This window comes from Schistocerca gregaria, unplaced genomic scaffold (genome assembly GCF_023897955.1).
Source record: "Schistocerca gregaria isolate iqSchGreg1 unplaced genomic scaffold, iqSchGreg1.2 ptg000244l, whole genome shotgun sequence".
Taxonomy (NCBI): domain Eukaryota; kingdom Metazoa; phylum Arthropoda; class Insecta; order Orthoptera; family Acrididae; genus Schistocerca; species Schistocerca gregaria.
In genome coordinates, this window is record NW_026061753.1 from 1,008,415 (window position 1) to 1,022,289 (window position 13,875).

Here is a 13,875-nt window from a genome sequence, read left to right on the forward strand (position 1 = left end):
TGGCCATACAACCAGATGACCCTGCTCTAAACAAAAAACATTTACACACATTTAACAATTCAAATACATTACTCCACTATGAAACAGATGAATATAAGTTATAAGGGTAACAATGAAAAGAACCACCTAGGAAAAGAAAGAGATCTTTCCTAATAATTCCAATACTCAGAATGCTTGGAGTGGTAGTTCCCATCCAAAAAAATCACACTCCATGTTTGAACAAACATAGCAGTCATGAAACAGAATCTCCCTGTTGAGAGACAAGTAACATGTACCACAATTTGTGCATGTGGTGTCAAATATGCACCAAAAGACGATTGAATGGGGAATCTGCTTTCTGGCCATAAAACCAGATGACCCTGCTGTAATCAACAAATATTTACCCACATTTCACGATTCACATATATTATTCCACTGTGAAATTGATGAATATATGTGATGAGGATAACAATCAAAACAAGGACTCAGCAATAGAAAGAAGTAATTGCTATTAACTCCAATTGTCAGAATGCTCGAAGCAGTGCTTCCCATCTAACAAAATCTCACTGAAAAGTAGAACAAACATAGCAGGCATTAAACAGAATTTCCCTGTTGAGATGGAAGAAACATGTTCCACAATTAGTGCAGCACATTGATTATTTTTAGTGACCATTGCAATAAAATTTAGAAAATAAAAAGCAAATTAACGAGATACCTAAACAAGAAGATTTATCAAATTCCGAACATTAGTTATTCAGTAAAGTGCATGTGGTGTCCAATCTGCACCAAAAATCCATTGAATGGAGAATCTGCTTTCTGGTCATACAACCAGATGACCCTGCTCTAAACAAAAAACATTTACACACATTTAACAATTCAAATAGATTACTCAACTACGAAACAGATGAATATAAATTATAAGGGTAACAATCAAAAGAACCACTTAGGAAAAGAAAGAGATCTTTCCTAATAATTCCAATACTCAGGATGCTTGGAGTGGTAGTTCCCATCCAAAAAAATCACACTCTATGTTTGAACAAACATAGCAGTCATGAAACAGGATCTCCCTGTTGAGAGGCAAGAAACATGTACCACAATTTGTGCATGTGGTGTCAAATATGCACCAAAAGACGATTGAATGGGGAATCTGCTTTCTGGCCATAAAACCATATGACCTTGCTGTAATCAACAATCATTTACCCACATTTCACGATTCACATATATTATTCCAGTGTGTAATTGATGAATATATGTGATGAGGGTAACAATCAAAACTAGGACTCAGCAAAAGAAAGAAGTCTTTCCTAATAACTCCAATTGTCAGAATGCTCGGATTAGTGCTTCCATCCAACAAAATTACACTCGAAAGTAGAACATAGCAGGCAGTAAACGGAATCTCCCTGTTGAGAGGGAAGAAACATGTACCACAGTTTGTGCAGCTCATTTATTATTTTTAGTGACAATTGCAATAATATTTTTAAAAATATAAAGCAAATCAAGGAGATACCTCAACAAGAAGATTTATTAAATTCCGAACATTTGTTATTCAGTAAAGTGCATGTGGTGTGCAATCTGCACCAAAAGACCATTCAATAGAAAATCTGCTTTCTGGCCATACAACCAGATGACCCTGCTGTCAACAACAAACATTTACCCACATTTCACGTATCAAATATATTATTCCACTGTGAAACTGATGTATATATGTGATGAGGGTAACAATCAAAACTAGGACTCAGCAAAAGAAAGATGTCTTTCCTAATAATTCAAATTGTCAGAATGCTCGGAGTAGTGCTTCCATTCAACAAAATTACACTCGAAAGTAGAACATAGCAGGCATTAAACGGGATCTCCCTGTTGAGAGGGAAGAAACATGTACCACAATTTGTGCAGCACATTGATTATTTTTAGTGACCATTGCAATAAGATTTTTAAAAATTTAAAGCAATTGAAGGAGATACGAAAACAAGAATAATTATCAAATTCCTAACATTTGTTATTCAGTAAAATGCAAGTGGTGTCCAATCTGCACTAAAAACCCATTCAATGGAGAATCTGCTTTCTGGTCATACAACCAGATGACCCTGCTCTAAACAAAAAACATTTACACACATTTAACGATTCAAATACATTACTCCACTGCGAAACAGATGAATATAAGTTATAAGGGTAAAAATCAAAAGAAGCACTTAGGAAAAGGAGGAGGTCTTTCCCAATAACACCTATACTCAGGATGCTTGGAGTGGTAATTCCCATCCAACAAAATCACACTCCATGTTTGAACAAACATGTTGTTGTTGTTGTCTTCAGTCCTGAGACTGGTTTGATGCAGCTCTCCATGCTACTCTATCCTGTGCAAGCTGCTTCATCTCCCAGTACCTACTGCAACCTACATCCTTCTGAATCTGCTTAGTGTAGTCATCTCTCGGTCTCCCTCTACGATTTTTACCCTCCATGCTGCCCTCCAATGCTAAATTTGTGATCCCTTGATGCCTCAAAACATGTCCTACCAACCGATCCCTTCTTCTAGTCAAGTTGTGCCACAAACTTCTCTTCTCCCCAATCCTATTCAATACCTCCTCATTAGTTACGTGATCTATCCACCTTATCTTCAGTATTCTTCTGTAGCACCACATTTTGAAAGCTTCTATTCTCTTCTTGTCCAAACTAGTTATCGTCCATGTTTCACTTCCATACATGGCTACACTCCAAACAAATACTTTCAGAAACGACTTCCTGATACATAAATCTATATTCGATGTTAACAAATTTCTCTTCTTCAGTAACGCTTTCCTTGTCATTGCCAGTCTACATTTTATATCCTCTCTACTGTGACCATCATGAGTTATTATACTTCCTAAATAGCAAAACTCCTTTACTACTTTAAGTGTCTCATTTCCTAATCTAATTCCCTCAGCATCACCCAATTTAATTTGACTACATTCCATTATCCTCGTTTTGCTTTTGTTAATTTTCATCTTATATCCTCCTTTCAAGGCACTGTCCATTCCGTTCAACTGCTCTTCCAAGTCCTTTGCCGTCTCTGACAGAATTACAATGTCATCGGCGAACCTCAAAGATTTTACTTCGTCTCCATGAATTTTAATACCTACTCCAAATTTTTCTTTTGTTTCCTTTACTGCTTGCTCAATATACAGATTGAATAACATCGGGGAGAGGCTACAACCCTGTCTCACTCCTTTCCCAACCACTGCTTCCCTTTCATGCCCCTCGACTCTTATTACTGCCATCTGGTTTCTGTACAAATTATAAATAGCCTTTCGCTCCCTGTATTTTACCCCTGCCACCTTTAGAATTTGAAAAAGAGTATTCCAGTCAACATTGTCAAAAGCTTTCTCTAAGTCTACAAATGCTAGAAATGTAGGTTTGCCTTTTCTTAATCTTTCTTCTAAGATAAGTCGTAAGGTCAGTATTGCCTCACGTGTTCCAACATTTCGACGGAATCCAAACTCATCTTCCCCGAGGTCTGCATCTACCAGTTTTTCCATTCGTCTGTAAAGAATTCGCGTTAGTATTTTGCAGCCGTGGCTTATTAAACTGATAGTTCGGTAATTTTCACATCTGTCAGCACCTGCTTTCTTTGGGATTGGAATTATTATATTCTTCTTGAAGTCTGAGGGTATTTCGCCTGTCTCATACATCTTGCTCACCAGCTGGTAGAGTTTTGTCATGACTGGCTCTCCCAAGGCCGTCAGTAGTTCTAATGGAATGTTGTCTACTCCGGGGGCCTTGTTTCAACTCAGGTCTTTCAGTGCTCTGTCAAACTCTTCACGCAGTATCGTATCTCCCATTTCGTCTTCATCTACATCCTCTTCTATTTCCATAATATTGTCCTCAAGTACATTGCCCTTGTATAAACCTTCTATATACTCCTTCCACCTTTCTGCCTTCCCTTCTTTGCTTAGAACTGGGCTGCCATCTGAGCTCTTGATATTCATACACGTGATTCTCTTCCCTCCAAAGGTCTCTTTAATTTTCCAGTAGGCAGTATCTATCTTACCCCTAGTGAGATAAGCTTCTACATCGTTACATTTGTCCTCTAGCCATCCCTGTTTAGCCATTTTGCACTTCCTGTCGATCTCATTTTTGAGACGTTTGTATTCCTTTTTGCCTGCTTCATTTACTGCATTTTTATATTTTCTCCTTTCATCAATTAAATTCAATATTTCTTCTGTTACCAAAGGCTTTCTAGCAGCCCTCGTCTTTGTACCTACTTTATCCTCTGCTGCCTTCACTACTACATCCCTCAGAGCTACCCATTCTTCTTCTACTGTATTTCTTTCCCCTATTCCTGTCAATTGTTCCCTTATGCTCTCTCTGAAACTCTGTACAACCTCTGGTTCTTTCAGTTTATCCAGGTCCCATCTCCTTAATTTCTCACATTTTTGCAGTTTCTTCAGTTTTAATCTACAGGTCATAACCAATAGATTGTGGTCAGAGTCCACATCTGCCCCTGGAAATGTCTTACAACTTAAAACCTGGTTCCTAAATCTCTGTCTTACCATTATATAATCTATCTGATACCTTTTAGTATCTCCAGGGTTCTTCCACGTATACAACCTTCTTTCATGATTCTTAAACCAAGTGTTAGCTATGATTAAGTTGTGCTCTGTGCAAAATTCTACTAGGCGGCTTCCTCTTTCATTTCTTAGCCCCAATCCATATTCACCTACTATGTTTCCTTCTCTCCCTTTTCCTACACTCGAATTCCAGTCACCCATTACTATTAAATTTTCGTCTCCCTTCACTATCTGAATAATTTCTTTTATTTCATCGTACATTTCTTCAATTTCTTCATCATCTGCAGAGCTAGTTGGCATATAAACTTGTACTACTGTAGTAGGTGTGGGCTTCGTATCTATCTTGGCCACAATAATGCGTTCACTATGCTGTTTGTAGTAGCTTACCCGCATTCCTATTTTCCTATTCATTATTAAACCTACTCCTGCATTACCCCTATTTGATTTTGTGTTTATAACCCTGTAGTCACCTGACCAGAAGTCTTGTTCCTCCTGCCACCGGACTTCACTAATTCCCACTATATCTAACTTTAACCTATCCATTTCCCTTTTTAAATTTTCTAACCTACCTGCCCGATTAAGGGATCTGACATTCCACGCTCCGATCCGTAGGACGCCAGTTTTCTTTCTCCTGATAACGACATCCTAGTGAGTAGTCCCCGCCCGGAGATCCGAATGGTGGACTATTTTACCTCCGGAATATTTTACCCAAGAGGATGCCATCATCATTTAATCATACAGTAAAGCTGCATGCCCTCGGGAAAAATTACGGCTGTAGTTTCCCCTTGCTTTCAGCCGTTCGCAGTACCAGCACAGCAAGGCCGATCTGGATAATGTTGCAAAGCCAGATCAGTCAATCATCCAGACTGTTGCCCCTGCAACTACTGAAAAGGCTGCTGCCCTTCTTCAGGAACCACACATTTGTCTGGCCTCTCAACAGATACCCCTCCGTTGTGGTTGCACCTACGGTACGGCCATCTGTATCGCTGAAACACGCAAGCCTCCCCACCAACGGCAAGGTCCATGGTTCATGGGGGGAGCACACATAGCAGTCATGAAACAGAATCTCCCTGTTGAGAGGCAAGAAACATGTACCACAATCTGTGCATGTGGTGTCAATTATGCACCAAAAGAAGATTGAATGGGGAATCTGCTTTCTGGCCATACAACCAGATGACCCTGTTGTAATTAACAAACATTTACAAACATTTCACGATTCAAATATATTATTCCACTGAGAAATTGATGAATATATGTGATGAGGGTAACAATCAAAACAAGGACTCAGCAAAAGAAAGATGTCTTTCCTAATAACTACAATTGTCAGAATGCTCGGAGTAGTGCTTCCCATCCAACAAAATCACACTCGAAATTAGAACATAGCAGGCATTAAACGGAAACTCCCTGTTGAGAGGGAAGAAACATGTACCACAATTTGTGCAGCACATTTATTATTTTTAGTGACCATTGCAATAATATTTTTAAAAATATAAAGCAAATGAAGGAGATACCTAAACAAGAAGACTTATCAAATTCCGAACATTTGTTATTCAGTAATGTGCATGTGGTGTCCAATCTGCATCAAAAGACCATTGAATAGAGAATCTGCTTTCTAGCCATACAACCAGATGACCCTGCTGTAAACAACAAACATTTACCAACATTTCACGAATCAAATACATTACTCCACTGTGAAATTGACGAATATAAGTGATTAAGGTATCAATCAAAGGAAGCACCTAGCAAAAGAAAACAGTATTTCTAACAACTCCAATCGTCAAAACGCTCGGAGTGGTGATTTCCATCCAACATAATCACACTTGATGTTTGAATAAACATAGCAGTCATGAAACGGAATCTCCCTGTTGAGAGAGAAGAAACATGTACCACAATTTGTGCAGCACATTGATTATTGTTAGTGACCATTGCAATAAGATTTTTAAAAATTTAAAGCAATTGAAGGAGATACGAAAACAAGAATAATTATCAAATTCCTAACATTTGTTATACAGTAAAATGCAAGTGGTGTCCAATCTGCACTAAAAACCCATTCAATGGAGAATCTGCTTTCTGGTCATACAACCAGATGACCCTGCTCTAAACAAAAAACATTTACACACATTTAACGATTCAAAAACATTACTCCACTGCTAAACAGATGAATATAAGTTATAAGGGTAAAATCAAAAGATGCACCTACGAAAAGAAAGAGGTCTTTCCCAATAACACCTATACTCACCTTGCTTGGAGAGGTAGTTCCCATCCAACAAAATCACACTCCATGTTTGAACAAACATAGCAGTCATGAAACAGAATCTCCTTGTTGAGAGGCAAGAAACATGTACCACAATTTGTGCATGTGGTGTCAAATATGCACCAAAAGACGATTGAACGGGGAATCTGCTTTCTGGCCATACAACCAGATGACCCTTGTGTAATCAACAAACTTTTACCCACATTTCACGAGTCAAACGTATTATTCCACTGTGAAATTGATGAATATATGTGATGAGGGTAACAATCAAAACTAGGACTCAGCAAAAGAAAGAAGTCTTTCCTAATAACTACAATTGTCAGAATGCTCGAAGTGGTGCTTCCCATCCAACAAAATCACACTCAAAAGTAGAACAAACATGGCAGGCATTAAACGGAATCTCCCTGTTGAGAGGGAAGAAACGTGTACCACAATTTGTGCAGCACATTGATTCTTTTTAGTGACCATTGCAATAATATTTTTAAAAATGAAATGCAAATGAAGGTGATCCCTAAACAAGAAGATTTATCAAATTCCGAACATTCGTTATTCAGTAAAGTGCATGTGGTGTCCAATCTGCACCAAAAGACCATAGAATAGAGAATCTGCTTTCTGGCCATACAACCAGATGACCATGCTGTAAACAACAAACATATACCCACATTTCACGAATCAAAAACATTACTCCACTGTGAAATTGACGAATATAAGTGATAAACGTATCAATCAAAGGAAGCACGTAGCAAAAGAAAACAGTATTTCTAATAACCCCAATCGTCAGAACACTCGTAGTGGTGATTTCCATCCAACATAATCACACTTGATGTTTGAATAAACATAGCAGTCATGAAACGGAATCTCCCTGTTGAGAGAGAAGAAACATGTACCACAATTTGTGCAGCACATTGATTATTTTTAGTGACCATTGCAATAAGATTTTTAAAAATGTAAAACAATTGAAGGAGATACGAAAACAAGAGTAATTATTAAATTCCTAACATTTGTTATTCAGTAAAATGCAAGTGGTGTCCAATCTGCACCAAAAACCCATTCAACGGAGAATCTGCTTTCTGGTCATACAACCAGATGACCCTGCTCAAAACAAAAAACATTTTCACACATTTAACGATTCGAATTCATTACTCCACTTGCGAAACAGATGAATATAAGTTATAAGGGTAAAAATCAAAACAAGCACCTAGGAAAAGAAGGAGGTCTTTCCCAATAACTCCTATACTCAGGATGCTTGGAGTGGTAGTTCCCATCCAACAAAATCACACTCCATGTTTGAACAAACATAGCAGTCACAAAACAGAATCTCCCTGTTGAGAGGCAAGAAACATGTACCACAATTTGTGCTTGTGGTGTCAAATATGCACCAAAAGACGATTGAATGTGAATCTGCTTTCTGGCCATACAAGCAGATGACCCGGCTGTAATCAACAAATATTTACCAACATTTCACGATTCAAATATATTATTCCACTGTGAAATTGATGAATATATGTGATGAGGGTAACAATCAAAACAAGGACTCAGCAAAAGAAAGAAGTCTTTCCTAATAACTCCAATTGTCAGAATGCTCGAAGTGGTGCTTCCCATCCAACAAAATCACACTCAAAGGTAGAACAAACATAGCAGGCATTAAATGAATCTCCCTGTTGAGAGGGAAGAAACATGTTCCACAAATTCTGCAGCACATTGATTACTTTTAGTGACCCTTGCAAGAAAATTTTTAAAAATAAAATGCAAATGAAGGAGATACCTAAACAAGAAGATTTATCAAATTGCGAACATTTGTTATTCAGTAAAGTGCATGTGATGTCCAATCTGCACCAAAAGACCATTGAATAGAGAACCTGAATTCTGGCCATACAACCAGATGACCCTGCTGTAAACAACAAACATTACCCACATTTCACGAATCAAATACATTACTCCACTGTGATATTGAAGAATATAAGTGATAAAGGTATCAATCAAAGGAAGCACCTAGCAAAAGAAAACAGCATATCTAATAACTCCAATCGTCAGAACGCTCGGAGTGGTGATTTCCATCCAACGTAATCACACTCGATGTTTGAATAAACATAGCAGTCATGAAACGGAATCTCCCTGTTGAGAGGGAAGAAACATGTTCCACAATTTGTGCAGCACATTGATTACTTTTAGTGACCCTTGCAAGAAAATTTTTAAAAATAAAATGCAAATGAAGGAGATACCTCAACAAGAAGATTTATCAAATTCCGAACATTTGTTATTCAGTAAAATGCAAGTGGTGTCCAATCTGCACTAAAAACCCATTCAATGGAGAATCTGCTTTCTGGTCATACAACCAAATGACCGTGCTCTAAACAAAAAACATTTACACACATTTAACAATTCAAATACACTACTCCACTGCAAAACAGATGAATTTAAGTTATATGGGTAACAATCAAAAGAAGCACCTAGGAAAAGAAAGAGGTCTTTCCTAATAACTCCAATACTCAGCATGCTTGGGGTGGTAGTTCCCATCCAACAAAATCACGCTCCATGTTTGAACAAACATAGCAGGCATGAAACAGAATCTCCCTGTTGAGAGGCAAGAAACATGTACCACAATTTGTGCATGTGGTGTCAAATATGCACCAAAAGGAGATTGAATGGGGAATCTGCTTTCTGGCCGTACAACCACATGACCCTGCAGTAATCAACAAAAATTTACCCACATTTCACTATTCGAATATATTACTCCACTGTGAAATTGATGAATATATTTGATGAGGGAAACAATCAAAACAAGGACTCAGCAAAAGAAAGAAATCTTTCCTAAGAACTCCAATTGTCAGAATGCTCGGAGTAGTGCTTCCCATCCAACAAAATCACACTAAAAAGTAGAACAAACATAGCAGGCATTAAACGGAATCTCCCTGTTGAGAGGGAAGAAACATGTACCACAATTTGTGCCGCACATTTATTATTTTTAGTGACCATTGCAATAATATTTCTGATAAATCCAATCGTCACAACGCTCGGGGTGGTGATTCCCATCCAACATAATCACACTTGATGTTTGAATAAACATAGCAGTCATGAAACGGAATCTCCCTGTTGAGAGAGAAGAAACATGTACCACAATTTGTGCAGCACATTGATTATTTTTAGTGACCATTGCAATAAGATTTTTAAAAATTTAAAACAATTGAAGGAGATACGAAAACAAGAATAATTATCAAATTCCAAACATTTGTTATTCAGTAAAATGCAAGTGATGTCCAATCTGCACTAAAAACCCATTGAATGGAGAATCTGCTTTCTGGCCATACAACCAGATGACCCTGCTGTAAACAAGAAACATTTACCCACATTTCACGAATCAAATACATTACTCCACTGTGAAATTACCGAATATGTGATCAAGGTATCAATCTAAGGAAGCACCTAGCAAAAGAAAACAGTATTTCTGATAACTCCAATCGTCACAACGCTCGGAGTGGTGATTTCCATCCAACATAATCACACTTGATGTTTGAATAAACATAGCAGTCATGAAACGGAATCTCCCTGTTGAGAGAGAAGAAACATGTACCACAATTTGTGCAGCACATTGATTATTTTTAGTGACCATTGCAATAAGATTTTTAAAAATTTAAAACAATTGAAGGAGATACGAAAACAAAAATAATTATCAAATTCCTAACATTTGTTATTCAGTAAAATGCAAGTGGTGTCCAATCTGCACTAAAAATCCATTGAATGGAGAATCTGCTTTCTGGCCATACAACCAAATGACCCTGCTGTAAACAACGAACATTTACCCACATTTCACCATACAAATAAATTATTCCACTGTGAAAATGTTGAATATATGTAATAAAAGTATCAATCAAAGGAAGCACCTAGCATAACAATGAAGTCTTTCCTAATAAGTCGAATGGTCAGATGCTCGGAGTGGTGGTTCCCATCCAACAAAATCACACTCAAAAGTAGAACAAACATAGCAGGCATTAAATGGAATCTCCCTGTTGAGAGGGAAGAAACATGTACCACAATTTGTGCAGCACATTTATTATTTTTAGTGACCATTGCAATAATATTTTTAAAAATATAAAGCAAATGAAGGAGATACCTCAACAAGAAGATTTATCAAATTCCAAACATTCGTTATTTAGTACAGTGCATGTGGTGTCCAATCTGCACCAAAAGACCATTGAATAGAGAATCTGCTTTTTGGCCATCAACCAGATGACCCTGCTGTAAACATTTCATGAATCAAATACATTACTCCATTATGAAATTGACGAATATAAGTGATAAAGGTATCAATCAAAGGAAACACCTAGCAAAAGAAAACAGTATTTCTAATAACTCCAAACGTCAGAACGCTCGGAGTGGTGATTTCCATCCAACATAATCACACTCGATGTTTGAATAAACATAGCAGTGTGAAACGGAATCTCCCTGTTGAGAGAGAAGAATCATGTACCAAAACTTGTGCAGCACTTTGATTATTTTTAGTGACCGTTGCAATAAGATTTTTAAAAATTTAAAGCAATTGAAGGAGATACGAAAACAAGAATATTTATCAAATTCCTAACATTTGTTACTCAGTAAAATGCAAGTGGTGTCCAATCTGCACTAAAAACCGTATGAATGGAATATCTGTTTCTGGTCATACAACCAGATGACACTGCTCTAAGTAAAAACATTTACACACATTTAACGATTCAAATACATTACTCCACTGCGAAACAGATGTATATAAGTTATAAGGGTAACAATCAAAAGAAGCACCTAGGAAAAGAAAGAGGTCTTTCCTAATAACTCCAATACTCAGGATGCTTGGGGTGGTAGTTCCCATTAAACAAAATCACACTCGATGTTGGAACAAACATAGCAGTCATGAAACAAAATCTCCCTGTTGAGAGGGAAGAAACATGTACCACAATTTGTGCAGCACATTGATTCTTTTTAGTGACCATTGCAATAATATTTTTAAAAATATAAAGCAAATGAAGGAGATACATAAACAAGAAGATTTATCAAATTCCGAATATTCGTTATTTAGTAAAGTGCATGTGGTGTCCAATCTGCACTAAAAGACCATTAAATAGAGAATCTGCTTTCTGGCCATACAACCAGATAACCCTGCTGTAAACAACAAACATTTACCCACATTTCACGAATCAAGTACATTACTCCACTATGAAATTGACGAATATAAGTGATAAAGATATCAATCAAAGGAAGCACCTAGCAAAAGAAAACAGTATTTCTAATCACTCCAATCGTCAGAACGCTCGGAGTGGTGATTTCCATCCAACATAATCACACTTGATGTTTGAATAAACATAGCAGTGATGAAACGGAATCTCCCTGTTGAGAGAGAAGAAACATGTACCACAATTTGTGCAGCACATTGATTATTTTTAGTGACAATTGCAATAAGATTTTTAAAAATTGAAAGCAACTGAAGGAGATACAAGAACAAGAATAATTATCAAAATTCCTAACATTTGTTATTCAGTAAAATGCAAGTGGTGTCCAATCTGCACTAAAAACCCATTGAATAGAGAATCTGCTTTCTGGTCATACAACCAGATGACCCTGCTCTAAACGAAAAACATTTTCACACATTTAACGATTCAAATACATTACTCCACTGCGAAACAGATGAATATAAGTTATAAGGGTAAAAATCAAAACAAGCACCTAGGAAAAGAAGGAGGTCTTTCCCAATAACTCCTATACTCAGGATGCTTGGAGTGGTAGTTCCCATCCAACAAAATCACACTCCATGTTTGAACAAACATAGCAGTAATGAAACAGAATCTCCCTGTTGAGAGGCAAGAAACATGTACCACAATTTGTGCATGTGGTGTCAAATATGCACCAAAAGACGATTGAATGGGGAATCTTCCTTCTGGCCATACAACCAGATGACCTTGCTGTAATCAACAATCATTTACCCACATTTCACGATTCAAATATATTATTCCACTGTGAAATTGATGAATATATGTGATGAGGGTAACAATCAAAACAAGGACTCAGAAAAAAAAGAAGTCTTTCCTAATAACTCCAATTGTCAGAATGCTCGAAGTGGTGCTTCCCATCCAACAAAATCACACTCAAAGGTAGAACAAACATAGCAGTCATTAAACGGAATCTCCCTGTTGAGAGGGAAGAAACATGTTCCACAAATTCTGCAGCACATTGATTACTTTTAGTGACACTAGCAAGAAAATTTTTAAAAATAAAATGCTAATGAAGGAGATACCTAAACAAGATGATTTATCAAATTCCGAACATTTGTTATTCAGTAAAGTGCATGTGATGTCCAATCTGCACCAAAAGACCATTGAATAGAGAATCTGGTTTCTGGCCATACAACCAGATGACCCTGCTGTAAACAACAAACATTACCCACATTTCACGAATCAAATTCATTACTCCACTGTGAAATTGAAGAATATAAGTGATAAAGGTATCAATCAAAGGAAGCACCTAGCAAAAGAAAACAGCATATCTAATAACTCCAATCGTCAGAACGCTCGGAGTGGTGATTTCCATCCAACATAATCACACTCGAGTTTGAATAAACATAGCAGTCATGAAACGGAAACTCCCTGTTATGAGAGAAGAAACATGTACCACAATTTGTGCAGTACATTGATTATTCTTAGTGACCATTGCAATTAGATTTTTAAAAATTTAAAGCAATTGAAGGAGATACGAAAACAAGAATAATTATCAAAATCCTAACATATGTTATTCAGTAAAATGCAAGTGGTGTCCAATCTGCACCAAAAATCCATTGAATGGAGAATCTGCTTTCTGGTCATACAACCAGATGACCATGCTCTAAACAAAAAACATTTACACACATTTAACGATTCAAATACATTACTCCACTGCGAAACAGATGAATATAAGTTATAAGGGTAAAAATCAAAACAAGCACCTAGGAAAAGAAGGAGGTCTTTCCCAATAACTCCTATACTCAGGATGCTTGGAGTGGTAGTTCCCATCCAACAAAATCACACTCCATGTTTGAACAAACATAGCAGTCATGAAACATCATCTCCCTGTTGAGAGGCAAGAAACATGTACCAAAAT